The 23,577-nt window shown below is 44.1% G+C and overlaps 1 protein-coding gene and 1 long non-coding RNA gene across 6 annotated transcripts in view; one reads left to right on the forward strand and one right to left on the reverse strand.

Moving 5' to 3' along the window:
* The window catches only part of KCNIP1 (potassium voltage-gated channel interacting protein 1), a 395,147-nt gene that overhangs the window by 332,176 nt on the left and 39,394 nt on the right, over positions 1–23,577 (forward strand). The window lies entirely within an intron of this gene.
* Positions 1–23,577, reverse strand: part of LOC117065439 — a 99,470-nt gene that overhangs the window by 24,828 nt on the left and 51,065 nt on the right. The window contains exons 3-4 of one of the 3 annotated variants that reach the window (XR_004429921.1): positions 20,026–20,158; positions 3,190–3,276 (exon numbers count right to left, since the gene is read on the reverse strand). The exons of 1 other annotated variant lie outside the window; for it this stretch is intronic. This is a non-coding gene — a long non-coding RNA (uncharacterized LOC117065439). Of the gene's footprint in view, positions 1–3,189; positions 3,277–20,025; positions 20,159–23,577 lie in introns of those variants that run through there. One more of the 3 variants, XR_004429922.1, reaches the window with a different exon arrangement.

Consider the following 23,577-nt stretch of genomic DNA (forward strand, 5'->3'; position numbering starts at 1 on the left):
AACACACATCATCCTCACCCAGAGAAACCTTTTCACAAATCATCAAACCTTTGTTTCTTTAAGGCAAATGGACCCGAGGGGGAAAAAAATGCCTGTCAGTATTGATAAGGAATTGAAGAGGACCAATAACGTGAAGATTCCTGGCCAAAAAAAAAAAAAAAAGTAATTTGGGACAAATTTAGTAAGAGAAATATCAAAATCTATGCAGGCTCACATCTCCAATACAAACATATTCACCTTACACTCTATATGGAAATAGTAAAAAGCAATTTGTGAAGTAGATTCCATGAGTGCTCCAATTAGAGCAAACATTTCTCATCAAATGAAGGATGGAATGTCAATAAAGATTTCAAAGCTGGTTACATGTAGAGAGATTTGTGCAGAAACCTTGTGGCTCTGATGGAATTGGGATGTGAGAAGAAGGCAGGTTTTCTTTTCTTTCTTTTTTTTTTTTTTTTTTTTTTTTGACATGGAGTCTCGCTCTGTCGCCCAGGCTGGAGTGCAGTGGTGGGATCTTGGCTCACTGCAAGCTCTGAGAAGGCAGGTTTTCTAATAAACAATTCATGTATCTTTCACAAATGCCAAATCACAGACTCAGCTTGGAACATATGAGGACAGCACAGACTTTGGAGGCAGGTAGACTTTGGGTTGTTACTCAGACACCCACTACTATGAGACCTGGATTTCCTTCTGACGTTATTGGGAATAAGAAGTGGCACCTCACCATTTCTAGGAAATAGTAGGTAAGTCTTTCTGGTTGCCACTGAGGTGGCTCACCTGAGACACAGGTGCTCCTAAAGTTCAAGATTGGGAGACAATCAGAAGGGGAATTGTCTGTGAAGTCAGAATTCTTGGAAGAACTTAAGTCTTTACACAGTAACAGCAAAGCAGAAAGTGGGAACCACTACTCCTCCTTCTTGTATCATTCTTTCCCAGAAATACCAGAAAGCAGTAAGGCATTAAGTCTAATTCCTGGCACCTGACCTTATATCTAACAGATGCTCAGTATTACCTGTTGATGAGACCTCACTCGGAATGTTTTGTATGCAGCACAAAAGGGCAATAGATGAAAATTTGGGATGGGAGCCCAGGAAAATGGCTGAGAGGAGAGCTTCTGCCTAGATTATATATGAGCTTGCAAAAAGGGAGAATACACAGGAGGGAAGATCAAGAACAGCATGAGTTTTATAAGGCAGAGAGTTGTTGTAAAGGAAGCAGTAGGGAGAGGGGAAGGAGTAAGTAGAAACCTAGAAGAGATACAGCTAAGAGAAGCCAAGAGAACAAAGTATTGACTTACCAGAAACATAGAAGTCTTCCTGCTTCTAATTTAATTCCGCATATCTGGATATGCGAATGCCAAAAATTATTACACTTGCTAGGGGTCCAGAGGAGAGGAAACAAAGTAAGTCAGGAAAACCTCTGGGCAGGTGAATTTCTCAGGTTTTCTTCCGGGGCAGATGGGATCTGGAGTGGTAGCGTGGCATCCTGGTAATCCAGAGACAGTGGGGAGGTGAAGAAACACTGATTTGTAGCATTTGCTAATTTCTGTGGTGGCAACACCCTACCATGGCTGATTTCAAGCTAACAAAGATTTAGCAACTGCCTTGCTGATTTCCTGAAAATTTAACAATTAGCTTTCACAAGCTGCAGCGGGCTGACCCCAGGGCATCACTGCCTACACACCAATGAGAATGAAGATTGACACAAAGAACAGAGCTGAGAGACACAGAGCAGGGAAGACAAGATTTTCCCGAGTCTCAATCCAATATGTAGACTATGTCTCCCTTTTCACAAAGAAGGAAGGGGAGGAGAGGCCAGCCTTCACATTTAGTTATTGTTGTTTTGAATCCATTACGCACACGCATAGGAGAAAATTTCAGCAACAGTCACACTCTGAACGCAGTTCCTCAGTTCTCTTCAGAGGCAACTAAAATGCTCAATTATTAGTGTATTCTTTTGGAAATATTTTATGGATAAGACAGTGTGTGTGTGTGTGTGTGTGTGCATATGTGTGTGTGCATGTGTGTGTGTGTGTGTTCCTTTCCAATATTAAAATAGTAACATTAACATTGGTAATAGTGCTACTAAACAACTTAGGTTTTTTTTTCTTTTTCTTTTTTTTTTTTTTTTGTGACAGAGTCTCGCTCTGTCCCCCAGGCTGGAGTGCAGTGGCACGATCTCGGCTCACTGCAAGCTCCGCCTCCGGGGTTTACGTCATTCTTCTGCCTCAGCCTCCAGAGTAGCTGGGACTACAGGCGCCCGCCATCTCGCCCGGCTAGTTTTTTTTGTATTTTTTAGTAGAGACGGGGTTTCACCGTGTAGACCAGGATGGTCTCGATCTCCTGACCTCGTGATCCGCCCGTCTCGGCCTCCCAAAGTGCTGGGATTACAGGCTTGAGCCACCGCGCCCGGCTTTTTTTTTTTTTCATTTAATAGTATATTTTTAGTATCTTTCCAGGAAAAGATACATGGATGTGCCATATTATTTTTAATGGCTTATATGGTACTCCTTTTATGTATGCACTATAATTTATGGAACCAGTTTTCTCACTGATGAGCATGTAAGTTCTTTCAGTCTTTTACTGTTATAAACAAATTATGCAATGTTTGTGCACATATGTAGGTATCCTTACAAGTGGAATTTCTGAATAAATGGATATATACAATTGATTTATGAATTTACCTTCCTGCCAATGATTCAAGAGAATGTCTTTGCTCCACAGTGTTGCCAGTATAATGTATTCTCAAAATCTGACAGCAGCATTTGTGAAGTGCCTACTTTGTTTCCACACTTTACACAGGTTCTCTTATTTGTGCTAAGTTTATTTAAGAAGAGGAAACTGGGCCTCATGGAGATCTAGGAACTTGCCCAAGGACAGGTCTCTGTGACTCTAAGAGTGCAATCTTCCCTTTTCCCCATGTCAAGCACCTTTCCCCACCAGGCTCACTGCTGACAATCCAGTGTACGAAGAAGGGAAAGTTCCCCCATAGAGCCCAAAAGTTTAGGGCATGCCGACAGCACCACTCTTTTTCTTCCTCATTCTTTCTTTCATTTCCAGAACATTTGCTCACTCAGTGCTGCCCAGTGATGACTTACCCAGCCTGACTACCCATCTAATAATTTCTGATACTAATATAAAACCTCCCCAAAGACAAATATAATTGTAGACTCACTCCAGTTTGCCATAGCTTTCCTGGTGGTACAGTTTCCAGGGACAGTTCACTGTGTCAAAGCAGGGACTGCATATGTTCCAGATCAGCTTGTCAGGTTTTTCACTGGGGAAGTAAAGACAAATTGTTGTCCCTTTGAAAAAGTATCTTTCATCTCTCCATCTATCTGTGATCTAAAGCAGTGGGGCTCTTTCTGTATGTCTTTGAAATGGTCTGCACTGACACACGTTTTCTCTGAGCTGCCAAGAGAATATGCCGTGAGACATTGCCGTGATGGTTACAGTCAGCTAGCAAATTAGGGACTGGTTAAACTGTTGGAGAAATTGCCTTGGGAAAAGAGGAAATAAAAACAAATATTACTATGAAACATAGAGATTACCAGCTAGGAGGAGGAGAGAAGTGGAGGGAGGGGGAGGAGTGGAAGGAAGGGAGGGAGGGAGAAAGAGGAAGGGAGACTGGTGTAAAATAAACCGTGCACTTTAGGAGAACAGCGGGAAGGGAGGCTTGGAAGCCTGGTTTTCCGGCTTTGAATGACCGCCTAGCGCTTGCCGGTGCGCCAGGGTGCTGTGAGGATGTGGGCAGAGGGCGAGTCCGAAGGACTCCAGACACTGGGAATAGTGGTGGTCGTGTGCTCCTCCCTGAAACTTTTGCACTACCTCGGGCTGATTGACTTGTCAGACGGTAAGCGAACCCTGGAGCTTCCCCGTTTTCTGTGAGTGCTTTTTTCCGGCTTCGGTTGCTGTGAGAGTCGTTTCGAAAATGCACGGAAATGAGGGCGGAGACCCGAGAGATTTGAAAAAGCCGGGCTGAAACAGCGTGGTATTGGTCCCCGCCTCCCCCGTCGAGCCCCAGTGCTGCGCTGTCCGTGGTGCTGAAATGTGGCGCGCCAGGGGAGTGCGGGAGTCAGGGACTTAGGGTCTCCTGCTCCGGCCCTATGAGCATGGGAGTCTTGATGGATTATTAGCTATGGGTGAGGCCAGCACAACACATCACGATTCTCTCTGAAGCTGTCTGGTGACTATGTATATTGTGATGGAAGCCAATGACTTTTAAAAGCTATTATGTTGATGAACTTTTTAAAAGAAGTTTAGGAAATTATATGAGGGTAAAAACCTTGTAAAATGCTAATCACAGTGTCTGACAATTAGGACAGATTTAATAAATGTCGGTTTCTTTCCTCAACCCTTATAAGAACCCTTATTCCAAAGCCACCTCCTCAGCTCTGACTTCAGCTCCCTTTCTTAGTGAGAATGGGGTTATAAATCCAGGTTAACCCGATTGTTTAGTATTAGAAAGTGATTTGGTTTCCAACGTTGAAGGAGCTCAAGAAACAAAGAGTTTTATTTTTCCTTCTTATGAGATACTGTTCCAAATAGAACACAGTTTGTCTAGATGTTTTTTGTCACATAAAATTAGGCTCCAGGAAAGATTCCAAATTTCATGAGCAATTGGGCTCATAAAACAAGATCAAACTCCAATAGTGTATATTCAAAGTATGTATAATGTGTATTCAATGTATGTTCTTCCACCACTGCATGGTGTAGACAGAATTTCTCTTCCAAGGGGCACCACGTGACAAAACCGTACATAATAATGAAATGCATTTGTAGACAAAGGACTAGCTAAAATACCAGCTGAAAGTGGGAAGACCAGAAACTGAAGTGTGAGATGAGGTAAGCCCTGGAGTAAGAGTCAGGAAATCCACTTTCTATCCGTAATCTGTCTCGGTTTAATGTTGGTCAAGTCATTTTTTTAAAAAATTCTGGGTCTTAGTTTCCTTATGATGACTTTAGATCTCTGTTCCTTGGAATTCTAAAATGATCCAAAGGTTCGTTTGAATTCAGTTTTGTGGGTTGAGACGGGCACCCAGGCTGTGAGTCCCTCAGCTCTGCTTCAACCAGAACAGCTCCACTTTACTGTTCGGCATGTTAGCCCTGTATGTAAGGATGTGTTTTAGATTTAGCTAAAATTTAGTGACCCTATGACCCTAAGGCCCTGCTTCCCTGAGATTTTGAAAGCTGAAGCACATTCAGAAAACTTTTTCTTTCTTAAAAATCACCTGAAATCTGACAATCTGGAAGACTAGTTCTGTCTGCTCCAGCCCTTGGTCCCTTAGATGTGCTTTTCTGAAGATCCAAACTCAACCTGCCAGTCAATACCAACTAAGCAGAGCCCCTGTTCTCCACCAGATTTCAAGAGAACATGTTCCATTCCTGCTCAGAGCTTCAGAGCAGTTACCCCTAAGATTGCACATTAATGCAACAGCTTCCTATTTATTTCCTTCTTTCCTTCCTTCCTTCCTTCCTTCCTTCCTTCCTTCCTTTCCGGAGTCTCTCTCTGTCACCCAGGCTGGAGTTGAGTGGCGCGGTCTCGGCTCACTGACAACTCTGCCTGCCAGGTTCCCACCATTCTCCTGCCTCAGCCTCCTGAGTAGCTGGGACTACAGGCACCTGCCACCAGGCCCAGCTAATTTTTTGTATTTTTAGTACAGATAGCGTTTCACTGTGTTAGCCAAGATGGTCTCGATCTCCTGACCTCGTGATCCACCCGCCTTGGCCTCCCAAAGTGCTGGGATTACAGGCAGGAGCCACCACGCCTGGCCAAGCTTCCTACTTTCTTATAAGGCTAAAGTTACAATAGAAATATTCCCCTGCTCTTCCTTTCTATATCATAAGTATCCATCTTCCTTCCCCTGCTTTAACTTCTCATGATTGCAGTTTTTGTTTTATTACCACAAAGGATATCAATCATTCATCTAATGTTATAGCAATGAAGGGATTTAAGGTGAAAGGTAGAGAACATATGTTGAGAACTATTTCCAGAAACTCTAGGTGAAGAAAAAGATGGGAATTAGCATTTATTCAACACCTACAATGTGCCAGGTACAGTGCTAAGTGCTTTTATATACATGAGTTAATATAAACCTCAAAATAATGCTCTAAGGAAAACATTTTAAATAATGCTGAAGTTAAATATCATGATTCCTTTTATATAAGGAAGAAGACAGATTTAGAGAAGTTAAATAAAATTTCCAAAAATGCAGCAATATCAAGGTGGAGGTATTTGTCTCTAAAATTTCACCCTCTGTTCTGTACACCAAGTACCTCAGCAAGTAATCCAGTTCCAGATGGGATCTGTAGTCTGCCATTAAGTCTTTACCACACATAGGCTCTTATGCTAGAGCCCTTACCATATGGTCCAAAATGCCATTTTTAATGTGTATTTGATATGGGAGACTCTGTTCATAATTTGAGTACTAAAGAGAGAATACCACCTCCTAGTAGATACACCAGGACTTATGTGATGCCATCATTCTAGGGAGAGCAGTGGAACATCTCCAAAGAACCCATCTGTAATCTTCCTTAGGCCCTTGATCTTATTCCTATTTTATTTTTTAGGGTGTTTTTTTTTTCTTTGAGACTAAATCTCACTCTGTCACCCAAGCTGGAGTGCGGTGGCATGATATCAGCTCATTGCAACCTCTGCCTCCCAGACTCAAGTGATTCTCCTCCCTCAACCTCCCAAGTAGCTGGGACTACAGGCGCACACCCCAGCTAGTGTGTGCGTGTGCGTGCGTGCGTGTGTGTGTGTGTGTTAGTAGAGACAGGGTTTCACCATGTTGCCCAGGGTGGTCTTGAACTCCAGAGCTCAGGTAATCCAGCTGCCGAGGCCTCCCAAAGTGCTGGGATTACAGGCATGAGCCACCACACCTGGCCAATTTTTTAGGGATAATTTAGGAACAGTATACAGACACTGGGTCGAGAATCAAAAGAGCTGGGTTGCAATTCTGGTTGTGCCATTTACCAGTTGTGTGAGGCTGGACAAATCTCTTTCTCTCCCCAGCTTTCTCTTTCCTCATTTATAAAATAAAGAAATGAGAATGACAGTTGTATTAATTTCTGAGGACTGCCAGAACAAATTACTACAAACTGGGTGGCTTAAAACAACAGACATTTATTCTCACATAGTTCAGGAGGCTGGCAGTTTGAAATCAAGTTCTTGACAAACTCCCCTGGAGTCTAAAGTCTCTAGGGAAGGATTCCTCCTTGCCTCTTTCAGCTTTTGGTAGCTCCAGTGTTCTTTGGCTTGTGGCAGCATCACTCCAATCTCAGCCTCCAGTTTATCGTAATGTATTATGACAGTCTTAGGAAAATAATACATAGGTCTTTGGAAATGTTTCTTCATTTGCCACAATATGATATCAAATAAAATACAAAAGTTCAGATATGGATAGACCTATTGATCTGGGATGCTAGTGAATGTAAAGGCTTAGGTCAACTTCTGTCTGCAATTCCAAGGAGGATGAGAAGTAGCAGCCTTGACCTCCCACTAGCGGGAGTTTCCCTCCTTCATCCCTGGTCACTGGCCACACAAGGACCTGACATCTCCCAGTAAATGTGCTCCTCTACAACCTGAGCCACAAACCTCTCTCTCTTTTCTCTCTTTCCTCTTTCTACCTCCATATTTGGTTGGCTATTTTTAGTTCTTCTGCAGATAGTTACACTTTAAATGACACACAGTCTTTAAATACTTACATGTTGACTTGAAACAATGTCTGTTGCTCACCTTCTTGGAAATATCCTTCTCCTTCTCCTATCCTTCTCTCTGTCTACTTAATCTGTTTATCATATTCTCATTTTTACAACATCAAAGTTTATAATACTCCTCCAAAGTAAATGAGAAGGGTATCCTCTGGCCTCTCCTTGCCCCAACAACCCTGTCTCCTGCTCTGCGTGGTTTCTCAATTTGGCCCTAAGACATCTCTGTTTGTGTGATCAGCAAGAGAACATCAAATACTTTTCATCCTCCAATGAGTGGAACACATTCTGTGGTCAGAAGCCGTCTCATTACTTCCGATCTCAAAGGGACATCCAGAGTTGCCCAAACCCAGGCCAACCACCCTCCCATTTAGCCACAGCCTGAAGACCCCCACTGTGATCAACAAAATAAGACTGACCCCAGATCCCACTCTGCTAACTGCCTACCTAATACCCAGACTCTTGTAGCTGAGAGAGTCTCTTCTAAAATCCAGCCCAAAAGGCACACTAGGTTTGAGGATCAGAATAGCTTGTATTCTGTAGTCTATTATAGCCAGCATAATAAACTTTTTTGTTTGTTTGTTTGAGACAGAGTTTCACTCTGTCGCCCAGGCTGCAGTACAGTGGCACGATCTCAGCTCACTGCAACCTCTGCCTCCCAGGTTTAAGCGATTCTATTGCCTCAGGCTCTTGAGTAGCTGGGATTAAAGGTGCATGCCACCACGCCCAGCTAATTTTTGTATTTTTAGTTGAGACGGGGTTTCCCCACGTTGACCAGGCTGGTCTCCAACTCCTGATCTCAGGCGATCCACCCACCTCGGCCTCCCAAAGTGCTGGGATTACAGGTGTGAGCCACTGTGCCCAGCTGATAAATTTTTAAATGTACTTTTTCTATTCCATATCATAGATTCTGTGGGGAAACAAGGCCCAATTTGAGTAAAAGCAACTGCATTTAGCTGGCTTGAACTTCTTCAGAGAAAGAACAACATAAAATATTCAACTCATCTGATTTTTTTAATGACATTTCCTTTTTATTTATATTCAATTACAAAGCAATACATGAACGGATTCTCCCTTTTTTAAACCATCCCTTATTCTACAAATCAAGTGAAAGTACTTGTTGCTGGCCTATACTTCCCATCCCCACTTTTGTCCCCAGGACAAAGTACTACCAGGATACTAGTGTTCAGAGTGAGCAGATTCCTGGTACTCACATAAGGAGGATCACCACCTAATTTTTAAATTTTAAAAAATGAACACAAAGTCCATTAGAGGAATGAAATGAACCTACTTTATAGGTACGTAATATTTCTCTTTCCAGAGAGAAAGGAGGAGAGCAGAGATAAGATAGGAACATGAGAGCTACAATAAATGAGAGAAGAGAGAAACTGTCAGAAATGGCAGGGCAGAAAGAGGGAAAGAGGTGGGAGTGAGAGAGAGGGTGAGGGAGGAACAGAGGAAGGCACTAACGAGGAGAGTCAATCAGTTCTGAGGCAAGCACTTGATTCTCCGTGGTTCACTTGGGTATCCAAGTAAGTTATTTCCTATAATCATTGGTCTTTAGGAGTCTGCTTAGCTAATTAACGGTTTGCCAATTGTTTTTTGTCCTGCATCCTCCAGAGACTTTACACCATAAAGTCAGACCACAGCAGCCCGCCTTGCACTTGAGTTGTGGCCAAAGCACCATCCCCATCAGACAAAGCCAGCCCCACAGCTGACCCTGGCCTGTGAGTGTCTGCAAACTGGCTGTAAAGAACATTCTGTCTAGTTACTTCCTCAGTAACCTCTGGGGCTGGGCATTGGAGGTTTTCTGAAATGAAGTGTTCAGTGTCTCACACAGCCATGTGCTTAGAATATTCAGTGCAGCACTCCACTGACCCAGTGCCCTTGAAATGAGTAAGCACTGCAGCCATCTTCCTTTATTTCCCTCAAGGTGATATCCAAGGATTAAAAAGTCAGAGCCATCTACAGATTCCTCCTCTCTACCTTCCCCTGCCCTCTTTGTGCCCTTCCTCTTCCCCCTCTCCAGCCCCAAACGTCTCTCCTGATCCGCAGGCCACCTCCTGGGATGCCCACTGGGGCTGCTCCTCTGCATTCTCCACCTGAGTTCCCTGCTGTTAATCAGTCTCTAGCAAAATTAACCTAGCCTATGTCCCATGCCCTCTGAACTCTGCCTGCTCTTGAATCACTCTTAAATATCAGGTTTCTCCTTAGACAATCATTTTGTTGTGATTTTATGTCTAAAAAACCTGAGTAAATTTTTTTTTTTTTTTTTTTTTTTTTTGAGATGGAGTGTTGCTCTGTTGCCCAGGCTAGAGTGCAGTGGCATGATTTCTGTTCACTGCAACCTCCGCCTCCCGGGTTCAAGCGATTCTCCTGCCTCAGCCTCCCGAGTAGCTGGGACGACAGGTGCCCACCACCATGCCTGGCTAATTGTTGTATTTTTAGTAGACACGGGGTTTCATCATACTGGCCAGGCTGGTCTCAAACTCCTGACCTTGTGATCCGCCCATTTTGGCCTCCCAAAGTGCTGGGATTACAGAAGTGAGCCACCGTGCCTGGTCAAACCTAAGTAAATGTTTTAAAATTATACTACTAACATAGCATACAGGCTTTAGACTGTTGGTTGCTTTTAAGTTTGCTTATTTTAAAAGCTAGAGAGAAGATGGTTGAGGTGCTCTTGCCTCCAGGAGTCACTCTGAGCCGTGCCTCCTGAGGAAGTTTGCTTTAGGGGAGGCATTGCTATGTTATATACTCTATGATGCACCAGCCATTGGCTCACCAATGACTTTGGGCAAAATACTTAACTTTCCTGAGAGTTAGTTTCCTCATCTATTTTACATATTTAGCTTCTGTGCACAACTTCCTTTGGTTAAAGAATTCCTTGCCTTTATAGTAGTGGATGATATCTAAGGATGATGTAAAATACTGGATGATAGCTAAGGTTTTTCCAAACTTAAAGCCTTTATGCTTCCATAATTTCACTTTATTGATGTAGGAAGACACATGATAGACTTACTTTCAAGGTGGACAGAAGGGATGTGACCTATCCAAGGCCACAGCATTTCTGTATGGCACCACTGCCATGACAACCATCAGTCTGAATGCCTTATGAGTGCATCCTACGGGTTACGCACTGGCCCCAAGCCATAACCCCTAGAACTCTAGAGCCAGCAGCAACCACAAAACACTGAACTAATAATGAGTGAGATCTCTGTTCCCACAGCTGGCACAGGCTAAATAAGTTGAGGGGGTATTGCAAAACCCAAGATGAGATCACTGAGCCTCTGGTGTCAAAAAGGTGTATTTCATAGAATGTTTAGTTGGACGAGAGCTTGAAGAGCATGGAAATGATCTGGTATCATAGTAATAGGCCTGCAACTGCAGTCAAAGACCAGAATTTAGACCCCAGTTCTGCCATTTGCTCACTAATGACTTTGGGCAAAATACTTAACTTTCCTGAGAGTTAGTTTCCTCATCTATAAAGTGGGGTAATATAACCCACCTTGCAGGACACTGGTAGGATTCATTGAAATAAATTGTAGGAGAACATTTGGCTCAGTATTAAGCCTATATAAATACTCCACAAGGACATAGAGAGTGAATGACTTGCCTAAGATCTCCTCCTGGAAATCACACAACGATGCCATTAGTATCATGTGGCCCACAGACAGCTGGTGGGCACAACCAGACTGGCTCAGCATTGCCATGGTCCAGGAGGCTTCTGGTGTCCAGGGAAGAAGCAGGGTCCCCTGAGCATTCCTCCTCAGCTCCCAACACTTCCCTCCAGGCACCAGTATGCAGGGCAAGGTCCTGGAGGGGGCGCCGAAACACCACTCGAGATCCTCACTCTCAGGAATTCAGTATAGAAAACACATTAAGACCTGTTTACATGGAACTGCTGTTTATAATTATTGTTCCCTATGGGATATTCCCCACTGCTTCTTCCAATCCTGTTTTAAACTGCTCAACTAATAGAGTTTTCCTGGCTTCCCCAGGGAGACATTCACAGATGCTAATAGAGACATAATTCAAAAATTGCTTGATATACATGCCCTCAATTTTCCCCAAGAACCACCTAAGTAAAGAGCCCTAGACATGTAACACACTCATCGGCCAGATGCAGTTTAACATGCGTGGGGTTAAATATACAGGCTACCACAGCCAGGTTGTCATCAAGCAGCAGCAGGCACGGCCCTTTATCTTCAGGTACCACCACGACCAAATGCAACAGGAAAGAAGCAGGCTGCTGGGTGGGACCCCTGGAAGATCCCCTCCTCTGTAATTTCCATGCCAAGCTTTTCCCAAGCCTTTTCAGGCAAAGCAGGGAGTTTTGAAAATAAATCCCCCAGGCCTGGAGAAGCAAAGAATCAATGCTGAGCAGCTCCAGAAATAATAGCTTCCAGCTATCTGATATATAAAGAGGATAAGGAAGGCAGAAAGAAGGGGTACGATATTACAAGATTGCAACAATACATTGCAACATTACATTACAGAATTACGGAAAGCAAGATCTAGCTTCAGATGCCAGTTCATGCACTTACTCCCTGTGTGACCCTGGGAATCACTTAAGCTGTCTGAGACTTAGCTTGTCTAATGACAAACTGGGGATATTAATATCACTTCCTAGGCTTGTTGGGAAGGTAAATGGAGATTGAGAAATGTGAACACACTTAGTATGTCTTTACATAGTAGGTATTCAATAAACTCTATACATCTTCCCTTTCTGAAAATCTGAATATGTGGAGCATGGATATGCTTATATGCTGGTTAAACAAATGCATGAATGTTGAGCAAATCATAAAATACTAAAATTAGAAGACTAAAAGGAGTAAACTAGGACCGATTAAAAGAAGTTTGCCTTCCCCAAAACCCATAAACTTAATGAAACTTGCTATCTGCAGAGGAAATTAATATAAATTTAAAATAGCATAGGTTTGAGATGACTTTAGAGAAGTTTCTGGAGAATAGATCCATCACTGGTTAATAAACTAAAAATACAGAGAGAACTGCCCAAGGTTACATGAGTAGAAATTCAGTGTCTCCACCACTCCTTTTTATTGCGGAGGGAACTGACACCCAGAGAATGGAAATGCCGAGCCCAGAATTGGGGATGTGGTCCGGGAACCCAAGTCTCCCATCCCACTCCCTCGCCTTCTCATCCCCCCAACCCGGTCAGTGTTCTTTGCCCTGTGCTGGCTTCCCTGGGGATGAGCCAGCCCCGTCCCCCTGACACACACACACATTGTCCCTTCAAGACAGAGTCACGCTGACACCACGTGGAGTGTGACCTGGAAGCCCCCACTCAGTCCACCAGCCCTCCCTCGTCACACAGGAATAGAGGGGAGGGAAATGAAATAAGCTGCCATCTGCTGCACATCCTCTGTGTGCCATGCTCTGAAGCAGTTCGTGATTACAGTTCAGTCTTCACCTAATCCTCGTGAAGACCCTGAGAAGTAAGTGTCCTTCACAGACCAGGCAACACCAGCGGGCAGGTGAAGAATGTGCGGTAGCTGCACAGTGCACGGGTGACAGGTATGAGAGCCAAGCCATTCAAACTCCCTGGGTCTAGCACCCAGCTCTTCCCACGTCTCTGCCTTTACCGAATCAAACACCTGAGCACAGAAGGCCCTCCATCCACATGAACTGCTTTGAATTGACATGAACAAGCTTCAATCAAACTACAAATGCTGAGATTTTTCCATTATAGAAAGTATTTGAAAGACCCTATAAATTCCCCTGTCATATCACGTGAGCTGCATTTACTGCAGCAGACACTTTTTATCTCGGGCTTGGAGGAAGGATTAGCAAGAAGAAAGTGAAGGGTGTCTGAGGAAGGGGTGGCAGCCTGGAGGAGGACAACAGCGAGAAGCAGGCTGGAGGCAGTTCTGTGCTGCCGGCCTTTATCGGTGTGGCCTTTGGACAGCGCCTTAGCAGGAATGTGGTGGAGAGCAGCTCCGTTCACTCCTGAGCAGAGCCTCAAGCTCTTCAGGCAGATCTAGCCTAGATGAGAATCTTGGCCTGGACCCTCCGGGATGACAGATGCCATTGTTCAAGAATGGGGAAAAGGCTGAAGTGTTCCAGCCAAAAACCTCAATTTATCTTCAGGACAATTTTCACTGGAAACCCTGCCTCACCGCTGCCCACTTTTTCAGAAGTAATTAGAATGCTAATCTATAAGAAAGATGACTATTAAAAATAAATTAATAATAGATAATACATTTTGGCTTACAATTTTGAATAATATAGACATTCCATCTTAAAGTAAAAATTCATATTCATATATTTTTAATAACCCTGAGAGATGTTTTCCAATGAACCACACATGGTTCATTTTTATTATCCTATAAAGAGACATTATGGGCAAATGTTTTTCAAAATGGTAAAACAGAACCTTAGAGCAGCTCTCTTTTGGAGATCTCTAAGCACTTTCTAAGTGTCAGGACTCCCTCCTGTCATCACAGAGACTGAAATGAGGAGATGGTCTCTGTCACCCCCTCACACACCATTGAGCCCCAGACCCTCATCCCTGGTCAGATGGAAGCAGTGTGGCGTGATTACAGTTCAGATTCCAACTCTGCCACTCAGTGACTAATAGCCAAGCCCTAATAATAAAGAAAATGGAAATTTAAAAAAAATCTTCCTGAGGTTGATTATGAAATGCATTCAACACAGCACCATCCAGAAAGAGGCTCTTTTTAATTGCTCTTTTCTTTCCTGTCGACACCCAGAATCACAAAGGATGCCTGAAAGGGTCACACATACATGTCTGTGCCCATAACATGGCACTGCACATAAAAAGGGAATAAACACGTGTTGCCCGTGTGACAAAGGGGCAAAAAGCTGTTGAGTTTAAAGAACAAATAATTCTGAAAAATCTTCAAGAAGATGAAATTTTTAGAACTCAAAGGCAGTAAATTAGCTACTTTCCAAGGACTGGTCATAGTGTTACTGACTTGCAATAGCCAAAGGTAAGTCAGTATTAATCAAACCCATTCTCTAGAACAACCTCATCATCACTGGGGCCAGGGCAGGGAAGTGTGACACAGCTCTCTCCAGCCTTCCCCACTTCACAGCACCGTTTCACCATCCACCCAATTGCTAAAGCCTGGATAGTCTTCCTTGTCACCTCCCAATCCCTTTCTCTAATGCCCATCTGCTGGCCACCCAACATCAGAAAGTCTGGTGGTTTCTCTGTCAGAGAGATTCCAGATCTGCCCCTCATCTGTCTCTTTCAAAGTTAACATCATCTCTCATCCAGACAGTTGCAACACTCTCCAAGCAGGTCCTTCTGCATTTATTTTTAAATTAAATTTTAAAAAATAAAAACATTCCTCTAAATATAATCTGCACCAGAACCCAGATTAAAAAGAAAGAGAAGGGGGAAAGAAGATCAAGGCATCCCAGAAGCCCCCTATTTGCCCCATTTGATTCATTACTCCCCAAAAGTAACTGCTATCCTGACTTCTAGCCACACTGGTTAATTTCCCTTGATTTCATGCTATATATTCATCCAAATGTCGGACACTGTCATAGTTGATTCATTCACGTTGCTGTGTAACATTTCATTGTGTGAATATTTTAACATTCATTTTACTGTTGAACACTTGGGTAAACTTCTGGTTTGAGGCAATTACACACTCAATATTTCTGCTTCCCATTGCTTTAAAGATAAGAGCCCAAGTCCTTGTCAGATAGGCGAATGGTCCACCCAGTTAGCATCCGAGGCTAGGCACAGTGGGTCACGCCTGTAATCCCAGCACTTTGGGAGGCCGAGGCGGGCGGATCACAAGGTCAGGAGATTGAGACCATTCTGGCCAACATGGCGAAAACCCGTCTCTACTAAAAATTCAAAAATAGCCGGGCATGGTGTCATGCGCCTGTAATCCCAGCTACTTGGAAGGCTGAGGCAGGAGAATCGCTTGAACCAGGGAGTGGAAGGTGAGAGTGAACCAAGATTGCACCACTGCACTCCAGCCTGGTGACAGAGCAAGACTCTGTCTTAAAAAAAAAAAGAAAAGGCCAGGCTTTTTCTCATCTCATAATCCTTGCACATGCTGTTCTCTCTTCCTGAAACTGTTTTCCTACCACTTCTCGCCTTTATGATTCACCTCGTAATGTTCATAGACTCTCCTTCCTTCTTAACTCAAAAGAGGCTCCTTCTGATTTTTCCTTCACACACTTTCCTCACTCTTTTCCTTCACTGTACTAAAGATGATTTCTAATTGCATAGTCATTGATGTCAGTATTTTAACATGTCATTCCTGCTGAACGGAGGATGGGCCTGACTTATTTGGGACCATATATTGCTAGTGCCTGGACCCAAGCCTGGCACAGAGTAGGAGCTCAATAAATATTTGTTAAATGAGTGGCTGAATGGCCATACTCTCAAAGGACCCACAGTCTAGGAAAGACAGAAGAATCTTTGTCTTTTTGTCTTGCAGTGGGATGGATGCTGCAGGACAGGGGTCATATCACACTGATACTGTCTGGGGAAGACAGAAAAACTTCAGTTTCAGAGGAAGTAGCCCTTGAAACGAGATTTGAGAGAGGGCTGCACATTGCACAACTCCATGGGCACCATGCACATTGTAGCCCAGATAAATAGAGTCCCCGAAGGTATGCAAGGCATGGGATAGACTTAGAGAAACCCAGGAAATAACCCCTTCAGGCACCTGACATACAAAGATGTGGAAGTGTCAACCAGGAAATCATGTTGTGGGAACAGCAAGTATTTACAGAAAGTGACTGTGTGTGTCTGTGTAGCACGGTGACTTTGTGTAGGAGAGATAAAACCTATGAGCTCATCAAGCAGAAGATCATAAAAGACCTTTGTAAAGAGCATGGCCTTTTTCCTGCAAGCAGTAAGAAGCCATTGAAGGCTTTGGTGTAAGGACAGTCAGATGTACTTCCCTAGAATGCACATTTCCTTCTGCTCCAGAACTTCTGCCCAGGAGGCTCCTAAAAGCTCTCCCCATCCTCCTTGTACACATAGAATCTGCCTCTCTCTCTCTCTCTCCTCCTCCTCCTACTCCTCCTCTTCCTCCTCCTCTCCCTCTCTCTCGATGTCTCACACACACATACACACACACCCCTTCCTTCCTATCTAGTCACCTTCCACTCCTTGGGATTTCAGGCCCACCATCACTCCTCAGGGAAGCCTCCCTTGAATGCTTGCACTACACCAGGGCGTCCTTCCCCGCTCCCGTCGCAGAGCACCAAATAGCTCTCCCTTGCAGCACGTCTCACAGCTGTCATTTTATGTTTGTGTCTGTGATTCTTAGGTTAAGTCTCTCATGCACCAAATCATAAGATCTGGGAACAAGGACCAAGCCTGTCCTGCTCACCACTGTAATCATCACAGTGCCTGCCACAGTGCCTTGCACGTATTGGATACTTAGTAGTTATATGTTCCATGAATGACTCTTTAAGAGAGGTTCTTCTAGCTGTTCTTGTAGAGAACCCATTGGTAAGGTTGAGCCTACAGGCTGATACTTTGCAGTAGTCTCAGGAAGAAATGGTGAGTACATGAAATTGAGTCCCCAAGAGGTTAATGCCCAGTGCCCCAGCTAGGAAATGTCCGAGGAGGCATTTTGAACCCCATCTGTCTGGCTGCAGAGCCCAGCCCTCTAATGCATTCAGGGGTCCTAGCTCCTTGAGGATGCCACTGTGCCGTGAACTTCTTTCTGATCCTCATGGCTCCCAGCATGGCATGCAGCACTCAGAAGGTACAAGATGAATGTTTGCAGATAATGAACATAAAGCTCTCAGGAACCCTCATCTCCTGAGAATCTGCTTTGGCCCCCATAGCAGGTCTGGGTGTGGGTCTTCCCCAACGGCCTTGGCACCAACCAGTTTTTACAAATTATCAACATCTCCCTATTAGCTGTTGCAATATTAAATTGTGTGACTGGAAATGAATGAATAATCCCACGGGCAAGTGAGGGAGACCAAGCAGCAGGGATTTAATAACAAGTCCTGCCCTTTCTCCAAGCGGAAGGTCTTCCTAATTAAATATTAAAAATCTATCCATACAAGCTAGAGCGAAAAATTGCATTTTCAGCAGTGCAGCTTTGAGGTGCTGCCTCAGACGACCCAAGTGCTATGGGAATGTCCTCTCCAGAACCTAGAAGAGGGGCCAGAAAACCGCCACGTGATAAGCACTGCTGGGTACCCGGGTATCACAACCCTTGCCACATTCGATCCTCATGGGGACAATGAGACAGGAGTTAGATCATAGCCACTGTCTAAACGAGCCAACTGAGGCTTAGAGAGGGACTGTGACTTACCCAAGGCCACCAGGTATCAAGTGGCAAAGTTGGGATCTTAATCTAGTTCTATGTGGCTATAAAGTTCATGGAATGTAATGCCGCAGTTAAGAACATGGGCTTTGGCATCAAGCAGACCTGTATTTGAGCTCCACCTCTGCTGTTTATTAACTGTGGCCCTGGGCAGATGACCTTACATCCTTAAGTCTCCAGTTCTTTGTCTTTAAAAGGGTGGCAGAATGTACCTCACCGCTTTTAGGAAAGTCACATGAGATAGTGCACATGAAGCCCTAGTCACTGGGAAATGCTTCTAAAATGTCAGCTGCCATTCTGATCACAAGATCCCTACCCCCAACATTCCCAATTGCACCACCCCACCCTACTCACCACTGTCTCAGAAATGCCTCCTCCAGAAGGAAGGCATCCTGTCTAACCCACTGCTTCTAGCCAAGCTGTCTTTCTTCACAAGGCAAAAAAGGATTCTTAGTCATTGTTTAATATTTATTGAGTCTATACTGCCACACCAATTGCACTGCCATTCATTATCTCATTTAAATCTGACAAGAGCCTTGTAAAGTAGGGATTATTCCCACCATTTCCCAGATGTTGAAACTGAAATTGACAAACACGACATGTTGCCATGGCTACATGAAGATCTCCAAGCCGGAGGATCTCCACCCTCACCTGCCTACCTTCCCAGACGTCTCCGCAGAAAATTTAGAAAATGCATATAAGCAAAAAAGAATGTAACAGTCATCCATAACCCTAATTCTCAGAGATCACCACTATTAAAATGTTTATTATCTAAGAGAGAGATGATGTAGACAGAGATGAGACAGATTGACACAGAGAAGATGGGTACATGATAGATATTTTCTGTGCTATAACCCTTGCTTTTTCTTGCACTTCTAGGAATTTTTCTGAGAACTAATGTGAAATCTGCACAGGGTCCCCACATCTCTGATCCTCATCCCATTGCCTCCAACCTTCTTGAACTTTGCTTCAATAATGATCACATCTCCTTTGTATGTTTAATCTTCCCCCTTTTAATGACAACTACCAAGACCTGTTTCCTGGTGCAGGGTCATGAGGTAACTAAAATAAGAATAAAGGAGAAAGTTACTGATCAGCTAGAAAAAAAGTCTTGGCCAGGCACAGTGGCTCACGCCTGTAATCCCAGCACTTTGGGAGGCCAAGATGGGTGAATCATGAGGTCAGGACTTCAAGACCAGCCTGGCCAATATGGTGAAACCCTATCTCTACTAAAAATACAAAAATTAGCCAGGCATGGTGGCATGGGCCTGGAGTCCCAGCTACTTGGGAGGCTGAGGCAGAAGAATTGCTTGAACCCAGGAGGCGGATGTTGCAGTGAGCTGAGATCGTGCCACTGCACTCCAGCCTAGGTGGCAGGGCTAGACTCTGTCTCAAGAAAAAAAAAAAAATCTTACAGTCCCAGGAGATTTTCTCCAGCCTTATCATATTCTTGATACCACAGAGTCAGTTCTGCAGCTGAACCCAACTCAGCCCTTGGCATTCTAAAGGGGAATTGCCAGGTCCCCTGGTATGCCAGCTGAAACCTCAACATCCCAAATTGTAGGCTTTATTAACTGATAAGGAGAAACAGACTTCCTTCCCCTTCCCATCACTTGTAGGGAGTCTAGGGTCTCAGGCCTATGTCACAGGCCCTCCATTGCCATAAGCCAGCAAGGAGAGGAAGGACGCAAAGCCAGCAGGCTGAGAGCTGACCCTGCAGAGCCATCCTCCGTGAAGCCCCAGTAAATGGGATGGACCAAGTTTGTTTCAGTTTTCCTAAAATAACAACAAAACTGCATTTTCTTTGCTGTTGGCTGTCCCTAAAACTGTTAACATGGGTTCCCAGTCTGGCACAATGTGGTCCATGCCTGCCTCCCACTCCTCTGGGCCTTGTTCCCTTCATCCCAGCCTCCAGACACACCTGCCTCCTCTCATTTCTAGATGAGATATCTTCTTTCTCCAAGGGCTCCTTGTAGAGGCTTCCTCTGCCCAGAACACTCTCCCTCACTCCTCACCTGTTGGTCCGCTTCTCCTCTTTCCAGGCTCAGTGTCAAGGCCACCACAGAGAAGCCTTGTGGTTATGTTTAGTTCTTCTTATCTAAGTTCGCATGGTAACCCATTCCTTTCCTCCATTGTTACTTTGCTCAACTGTAAACAAACATTATTTTTTTAAAAATAATTCTAGCCTAGGAAACAGTGATAAACTTATCTCTACAAAATAAAAAGTAAAAATCAGCTGGGCATGGTGGCACATGTCTGTGGTCCCTGCTACTCAGAAGGCTGAGATGAAAGGATCACTTGAGCCTGGGAGGTTGAGGCTGTGGTAAGCCATGACTGTCCCATTGCACTCCACTCTAAGCAACAGAGTGAGACCCTGTCTCAAAAAAATATTATTCATTTAATATCTGTTGCCACCACAGGACTGATCCCTCTGTGAGGGCAGAGATTGTGCATGCATGGAATTATGATTTATAAACACTGGCTCCAGAGCCAGGCTGCCTGAGCATGGAGCCAGCTATGCCCTGTGGGACACTTGTGGCACAGTTCACTCCTGGGACACCTGGGACACACACATAATAGAAATGTTCACATTTTACTAGCCAGTGCCAGTCACATAGTCCCACCTAATTTCAAAGGGGTACACCCAACATGCATCAGGAAGGAGGAGGACCAGAAATTGTTGGTGACAAGCACAAATGACCACCCCAACATATTTTGTTTGGAAAGCATTTTATTCCACAAAACAACATTACAATAAACACAACAACAAAACACTGGTTGCAGTAGAACCAACTTTCCAGACCTATCTGCACAGCAAAACCATTATCCCACTCAAAATGTCATGTTTTTACCCAAAACATTAAAATTTTAAAAGCAATTCAAACCCATAGCTTAAAAAGTATTCCAACCAGTAATAAAAGGAAAAGTGTGCCTCCTCCTTCCAACTTCCCTACCCCACAATCCCAAGACATTATCCTTATAGACAAAAAGGGTTTCAGGATTTGAGATGCAGGCTGGGAGGTCTGAGAAGACTTCCCTTAGAAGACATGACTTCAAACTCTTTCTTGTATGTGAGGTTTAATTTTCAAAGACTCCTCTGATCCAACTTAAGCTTTATGGTAAATCACCTTGGGACTTAAATGATGGAAGCACTGCTATCTCACAGTGAGAAATTCAGAAGGGCTAGGAGTTCCAAGTCAGAACCCTGATCTGGAAAGTTCCATCAAAGCATCACTCAAGGCTTAGCGGTCACCACCCATCACCCATCAGACTAAACAGCCTCAGAGCCCTGTGACCTGCTAATATATTCACAAACCAACTGAGCTAATTAATCCCAGCTCATTCATCCTCTCAAACTACGCAAGTCTTCCAGCTGGCCCTCCAGCTTGCTGCCCTGGCTAAGGGAGTGTTATGTGGGCTCAAGGTAGGTTGCACCTTACTGGTAGCCAAGCAAAGGCACTCATTAGGAAACTGAACCCCAGGACTTCTGAGTGGGGAGGAAACTCATTAGTGCCTTCTATATGCCAGCACTCTATCTGCAGGGGTTCTTTTGATCCCAGCAGACTGAGAGATGATGTTACTGTCCCCTTTTCCCTATTGTTGACAACTGAGACACAGAGGATGGAAGTGACTTGCTTGGGCCCACCACCTGTTCAGCTGCGGAGCTGTGACAGGAGCCTTTGTTTGACTTCAAATCTCATCATCACTCCCCTCTCACTGATGCTCAAGTGGGCTATCACCTCGCCTTTCCTGAGCCTTCCTTCACTATCCTAAAACAGCACCTTCCGAAATCACCACTAAAGAACTTAGTCATGTAACCAGTCATCACCAGTTCCCAAAAAACCCATGGAAATAAAAAATAAAAATAAAAACAATGCCTTCCATGACCCATGTCCCGCCAGTCCCATAACTCTGCTCTATTTCCATTCACAGCTCCATCCCCACCTTTATGTCATTTGTTCACTGCTTTACGTCTTTTGTTCACTGCTTTATCCCCAGTGCCTAGAAGAGTGCCGGGCACCTAGTAGGCACTCAGTAACTATTTGTAGAATGAGTGAATAGGGTTGTGAAAAGAACACTGGATTACTGGAAGGATTCATCTGAGTTCAATCCTGCTATGCTGGGAAACCAGTGCGTGGCCTTGGACAAGGCCAGCTCCCTCCCTGGGCCCAGTAGCCACAGCTGTACATTTAGAAGGCAGGAGAAAAGCCACTCTGTGACTTATACAACTTGTCGCCTACAGTGGAGGCTGCTTTGATGCTCAGAAAAAAGAAACATGGTTGGAAATGCTAAATGGGTAGCAGAGAGCTTGATGGAGAAAGGAGATGCGGAGGGGATTCCTGAAACTATTTGGTGTCTTCCCTCCTGCCCCCTTAGTACAAATTCTCAAACACAGAAAGTAAAGGAGACTTGGGGTAGTAGAATTTGGTCCCTGACTTGTTATATAGACACAACCACAAAGACACAAGAGTGGGCCCAGCAGAGACACTTAGGGTGGTCCCTTGAGGTTCCAAAGCATCTGCCCATCAAGTAGATGATGTGATTAGTCTCTGTGACCTCAAGGATGCCTCCTGAAATTACTGATTCAATTTCTCCTAATAAAATGGGAACAATAATTAGCTAATAAGAAATCAACAATGAAGATTTAACAAGAATACTTAAAAGCTATGAGAGAATTAAGTGAGATCATGTAAGCAAAGTACATGTCACAGCGCTCTGCAAATAGGCAGTGCTCAGAAGTGTCACCTTTTCTCTTTCTTCTCTGAGCCTCAGTCTTCTCCCCTGTAAAATGGGAAAATACTATGCATATCTCACAGGAGTTAAGCAATGTGAAAGTACTCTGTAAAGCATAAGGCTGAAATGTACTGGGCTCAGAACCTACAGGTCTGTTCCATTCTTGACACACATGACATCAGCAGCACAGTACATTTAAGGACACAGCTTGATTCTTTTTTTGCATTTCTTTTATTATACTTTAAGTTCTAGGGTACATGTGCACAACATGCAGGTTTGTTACATAGGTATACATGTGCCATGTTGGTGTGCTACACCCATTAACTCGTCTTTTACATTAGGTATATCTCCTAATGCTATCCCTCCCCATCTCCCCTCCCCACAATAGGCCCTGGTGTGTGATGTTCCCCTTCCTGTGTCCAAGTGATCTCATTGTTCACTTCCCACATGTGAGTGAGAACATGCGGTGTTTGGTTTTCTGTTCTTGCGATAGTTTGCTGAGAATGATGTTTTCCAGTTGCATCCACATCCCTACAAAGGACACGAACTCATCCGTTTTTATGGCTGCATAGTATTCCATGGGGTACATATGCCACATTTTCTTAATCCAGTCTGTGACTGATGGACATTTGGGTTGGTTCCAAGTCTTTGCTATTGTGAATAGGGCCACAGTAAACATACGTGTGCATGTGTATTTATAGCAGCATGACTTATAATCCTCTGGCTATATACCCAGTAATGGGATGGATGGGTCAAATGGTATTTCTAGTTCTAGATCCTTGAGGAATCACCACACTGTTTTCCACAATGGTTGAACTAGTTTACAGTCCCAC

The sequence above is a fragment of the Trachypithecus francoisi genome, unplaced genomic scaffold (assembly GCF_009764315.1).
Source record: "Trachypithecus francoisi isolate TF-2019V2 unplaced genomic scaffold, Tfra_2.0 Lachesis_group2, whole genome shotgun sequence".
Taxonomy (NCBI): domain Eukaryota; kingdom Metazoa; phylum Chordata; class Mammalia; order Primates; family Cercopithecidae; genus Trachypithecus; species Trachypithecus francoisi.